Source organism: Pseudophryne corroboree, unplaced genomic scaffold, assembly GCF_028390025.1.
Source record: "Pseudophryne corroboree isolate aPseCor3 unplaced genomic scaffold, aPseCor3.hap2 scaffold_2990, whole genome shotgun sequence".
Taxonomy (NCBI): Eukaryota; Metazoa; Chordata; class Amphibia; order Anura; family Myobatrachidae; genus Pseudophryne; species Pseudophryne corroboree.
Genome location: NW_026969663.1, coordinates 15,904 through 21,875, shown reverse-complemented (window position 1 = coordinate 21,875; position 5,972 = coordinate 15,904). Strand labels below are relative to the sequence as shown.

The 5,972-nt window shown below is 40.3% G+C and overlaps 1 pseudogene; it reads left to right on the top strand.

Moving 5' to 3' along the window:
• Window positions 1–799: 799 nt before the first annotated feature.
• On the top strand, window positions 800–917 carry LOC135016538 (5S ribosomal RNA; annotated as a pseudogene).
• The last annotated feature ends 5,055 nt before the right edge of the window (window positions 918–5,972 follow it).

The following is a 5,972-nucleotide window of genomic DNA, read 5'->3' as shown; positions in this document are numbered from 1 at the left end:
TTAGGAAATCACAGCCATTGGCTGACTAATTAATACCAGGGCTTTTAAACCCTGCATCACGCCAGGATAGCAGCAATGGAAGTGAGCAAGCCCGTGGACACGGGTGAAACGCGTTTTCCTACCTAATTCCTATCCAATATGCAGTAAGGACCTTGATTCCTACAATATGCAAGAAGGATTCTGAACCAGGCATGCAAAAAGGTTCTCACACGGGAGAATATCTTTATTATCCTCACCCTTGACTGACCCAGGGACCTGGGCAGTAATTGGTATCACCTTTCATACTAATATAATAAATTTTATTTTTATCAGTTATTATAACTAATTGATAGCATATAAGATGATAGCCCTAGTCTTGATACATACATGTTATACCTGATATAATATTATTCTTTTTGCTCGTCAGACAATATTTGATACATTGTATCTGAGACCTCACTTGATAGCACCCTTGGATATATTACCTATATATTTAAATGAAAGTGTTTTGGATGAAATCCTCACCCAGAAAAGGGCATTTTTGCTGGGTTTTCAGTGTGAATATATACCATAGATAATACTGATGTGCAAACTTATCTGCAATTTTACATGCACATTTTGTCTATAAATTGCCTGAATCTATGCACTATGTTACTTTCTTATTTCTTATAAAGAATTCAATACCTTTTCTATTTTCGTGGACTCTCATCCATGATTCCTGGGAGCAATCCCAGGTCTAACAGGACAGCAGATCCACACTTCTTCCTTAAATCTATTAAATAGGTGCACTCTCATTGGTGAGTGGAACTCCTCATTCATAGGTTACTACCATACCTCACCGCTAGAGCCCAATCTCGTCTGATCTTGGAAGCAAAACGGTGATGGGCTGGGTCAGTATTTGAGGGGTGACCCTCAAAGAATACCCAGTGTAGTAATCTGAGGTTGTTCCAAATCAAAACTCGAATACCAACAGCAGTATCACCACTACTTCTTCCTTCCCATCTCATACAATTTTCTTGATTCTATTCAGGCAAGAACATCGGTATATCACCAATTTTTGGTCTCCTTAACCATCATCTTCTTAGGCGAGACTCAATAGAACCTAATCTTTTCAGTTCTATCCTATCAAGTACCCATTGAGGGCTTAAGTGGCTAAGACTAGACGAGATAGTTTATTTGGTACACATAATCCCGGTGTAACTGATACATATTTTTGCATGACCTATTTTGGTCCCATTAAAACAAGCACAGCTTGTACTGGTATGGCATGAGAACAGGTGTATGGTTAATATATCTACACCCCCATGCCAGTCTATATTGGGATAGATCAAACCAGGACATAACCCCATTTTTTGACTTGTTCCTCCTACAAATGCAATATGAGTGGATACGGACAATATTTTAATTAAATATAATAAAAATTGTATGTTTTAACAAATTTCATAAATACATACTTAATAAGAGTGCACCCAAAAAAGAGTCTTCTTTACTCTTCGTTTGCTCTAGCCCTTTCCTGACTCTGGGTGCACCACCAGATAATAATAAGAGATTATCTCCGTACAAATGTATACTGGTCCTGATAAACACATGTAATTGTGCAATACTGGTGCGGAATCATCAACCTTCCTGGTAAACCTGTAATTTTGCTGATCCTAGATCAGTTTCCGATTCCTGCACAGTTTAACTAATTCACAAATCTACTCAGTGGTTGGTGGATCTTCTCTTCCCTTACCACTGGTCTGGATCAACTCAGTATCCACCAGAACATCAGAATAGTCTATAATGTCCTCATTTTCCCTAAAAACTGAACTTACCAGACGTAGAAATACTGAGGGTTTTGGAGATCTCTTTTCTGAAATTGGAGATCCAGAAAGCTCGACTATCGATTGGAGGGGCCCATTAACCAAACTCCAGAAAACACTACAAAGGAGAATACGACTTACTTGGGACATTACCACTCTCGAGAATTATAATAAACATAAAATCGTACCCAGAGGCCTCAGACCCAGGATCTTTCCCTCTTTTCCCTTAGCCACAGACAATCTGAAGGAGGAATGGGAAAACACCCTTCTCAAATGTTCCAGTGAATTGATACATATACTCATCAAACACGACACCCTGATCCTGGATCAGGTAGAAAAAGAAATAGAGGAGGTCGGAAAAAGTCTGGAAAAGTGGGAAAAGGATCTCTCGTTCCAATCTACGTTTGAAAAACACAAGAGAGACCTGGAGATTTATGAGAGAAACATCATAGAACGCAAGCGGAACAAACTACAAAGGGACAAACGGGATTTTTCTCAGGGCAATCAATTTCGTTGGAACACACAGCCCCCGAAGCACAGAGAGAGAAAACCAAAAGAGGATTACACTTTCTCCGAGTTCGAATCATCCAATAGCGAAGATTCAGCAAACGAAGTGACGGACGCCCCACGTACCCACTATATCCCAGAGGATAGAGAGGACTCACCTTATTTTTTAGGTCGGGGCCAGAAAACAAGAGGAAGAACCAGACCAGGAGGCCAATACGGAGGGGGAGAAAGAAGAGACAGAGGAAGGAACAACAATTGGGACACCCCACGGTCCTCGAGGTATCCGGAGCGACAGAGGAAGGCTCGATAAATCAATCCACCATGCATCATCTAAAGATCATAAACCTATCTGAGAGAATACTCACCCCAGAACAAACTAAGGTCCTAAGCAAGGGATTATCTTTTTCACCATCCAAACCGTTTAATAGATTCCTGTGGGAGAAAGATCTGAGAATGTATGGGAGAAAATTACTCCTAAAGAAATTCTTCAAGAAACAAGATCCTACACAAGCTCTGGCCGACAATGATCCCATCTGGGACACGGAAGATTTGGGCATGATTGAAATTCTAGAAGAACTTCAACTGGAATCCGGGCTGGAAACGACTAGTAAACGTCGTCCTATATGCAAAGGAAAATCGACTTTCTTTCCCCCCGACAATAATAGCCCAGAAATTAGAGTCTTTATGGATATGGTATCCCGAGAATTTGACACAATTCAAAAGAAAAATCGCAATAGACTTCATTTCTTTCCACCAAATTTGGATGCAGGAGAAAAAGCAGCATTAAAAGAAATACAGGAATGGAAGGAGGTAATAATAAAACCCTCAGACAAAGGAGGGAACATAGTCCTTTGGCCGAGCAAGATGTATGTCACAGAAGCACTTCGTCAGTTAAAACAAACCACCTGCTACCAACGACTACTGAGCAACCCCACATCATGATTCTTGAAGGAATACACTGGATTAATAGAAGAAGCTCTAACCACGGGAACGATCACCAAACAAGAACACAAATACCTGGCCGTACAGAATCCAAAAACACCGACCTTCTATCTTCTCCCCAAGATACATAAAGATCTAAAAAAACCACCGGGCAGACCCATCATGTCTGGCAATGGCGGTCTCTTGGAGCAGCCAAGTCGCTTTCTAGACTTACACCTCCGGGATTATGTTCTTCAACTACCTTCATATTTGAAGGACACATCGGATCTTCTGCGCAAAATTCACAATATCCCTTTTGAGGATAGCTTCCACCTTGTGACTCTGGATGTCGAAGCGCTATACACCAGCATCGACCACCAGGCAGGTTTAAGGGCCACCAAGTACTTCTTGGATGGAGGAGAGAAAAGTACCTTTAATGATCTCCTATATTCCCTATTAGCCTTTGTATTACAGAAGAACTATTTTACGTTTCAAGAACAATTTTACCTCCAAATTAGGGGTACCGCTATGGGGGCAGCATGTGCACCAACGTATGCGAACCTCTTTCTTGGGTGGTGGGAAAAGATGTCTGTGTTTACAGATAACAATGACAAATACACAGTACACATCATCCTATGGCTGCGATACATAGACGACATATTTGTCATCTGGGATGGAGAATCTGAGTTACTTCTGGAATTTATTCAAATTCTCAACACAAACAATCTGAACTTGAAATTAACGCATACCATCAGCCAAGATCGGATAGCCTTCCTGGATGTCCACATATATAAATCCCCCAAAGGATATCTGGCAACTGAATTGTACAGAAAAGAAACCGCAACCAATACTCTATTATTCCAAACGAGCGCACATTTCCCACCAACGGTGGAAAATATTCCCAAGGGAGAATTCTTAAGACTCAGACGCAATTGCTCTGAGGAAGAGGTTTTCAAAGTTAAAAGCCGGGAATTGACAAAGCGATTACTAGAAAGAGGCTACAGTAAGCGCTCATTGAAGAAGGCATGTACCGGAGTAACCAAAATATCCAGAGATTCTCTGATCTTTCAAACCAAATTGACAACACCTCAGGAGAAGGATGAGAAGATCAGATTCATTGGGACTTTCTGTCCGGAATGGAGGCTAATTAAAAAGGCAATAGAAAAACATCTCCCCATTCTGAAATTAGACAGTGACCTAGCACCCTTCATAGACAACAGTATTCAGATGAGTTGGAGGAGAGCAAAGAACATCAAAGATCTCCTAGTCAGGAGTCACTTTCAGAAACCAAAGGTCAAATCAAATACACCAACGGGCTCCTTCCCCTGCGGACATTGCAAGGCTTGTTCCCTCATATCGAAGACTACCTCTGTGATTGACCGTTTTGGAGATCCCATTCAGATCAAACATTTCTTTAACTGCAGCACTCAAGGAGTCATATATTGTATAGAGTGCAACTGCAATTTAAAATACGTCGGGATGACGACAAGAAAACTGAAAGAACGCATATTGGAACATGCAGGAAATTGTCGAAATGTCAATACAGATCTGACCAGGATGAAAAAACTGACTCCGGTGGCACGACACTTTCACTCCCATCACACGGACTTCTCAAAAGAATTTAAAGTGTTTGGTCTGGATAAAATTCAACTGGGAATAAGAGGAGGTGATATGACGAAAGAACTGCTCAAACGGGAAACAGAATGGATTTTCAAATTAAACACATACAAACCTCAAGGACTGAATGAAAGCATTAATTATAGTGCCTTCCTCTGAAAAATAACTATAACAACAAGAATAGTTTAACCATTACTACCAATTGCATAATAATAAAATTGTATAAAATTATTTCTTACCTATCCTGGCATTCACCCAAGTTAAGCAACCCTTTCTCAATAGGCACTCTCACTTTTAATTTTATATTTATATTTATATAAATGGTATATAATCAGCATCATATTTTTAACATCTCACTTATTTATCAAATATATATTTTTATTCACCCAATCACCCCATATATCTCTCTATCTCACACACAAACTAATACCCCACCATACACCTACTTTCCAAACCTAACACTAGCAATCCCCCCAATCCCCCCTTTCCCCACATTATTATTAATTAACTTTCCCAACACTTCCCCTTACTCACTACTAATCACCATACCCCACACTCCCCTCCCTACTTCACCCACATGGTACACAACAATATGGTTTTACACTCAGGCACTTTCCCCTCCCATTCCCCCCCCCCCCAACCCCCCCCCCCCTTCCCCCCGCACAATGCTGTCATATATTTGGCAAACCTGGCACAACACCTCAACAATAAAAACACTATGGTGGTCTTAATTTAATGTACATAAAGAAAATAATTTTTATTCAAATAAAGTTTAGAATTCAGAATTAATAGCTTCACAATTTTAATTTGATTTTTAGATTGCACTATTCATCCCCTCTCCCTATTCCTTACTTCCTTCTACTTACCCATGGGACCTCGCTACTGCTATCCAACACTAAATCACTTCTCTAACCGAGATATATAATTATAAGTATATGGCAGTAACATAATTGCTTATTCCGATGATCAATGACTAAGCAATAATCTAGCTCCATAACCAGAGCATCCCTCATTAATAATTCTTAATTAATTTTTAACCTTCCCGAAAACGAGACCGCCCCTCCACCCTCCTTGTCTCCAGCAAGCCTTAAAACCCATTTGGTTGCTCAGCAACCATACTCATAGAGCTAGGTTAGCAGAATGTGT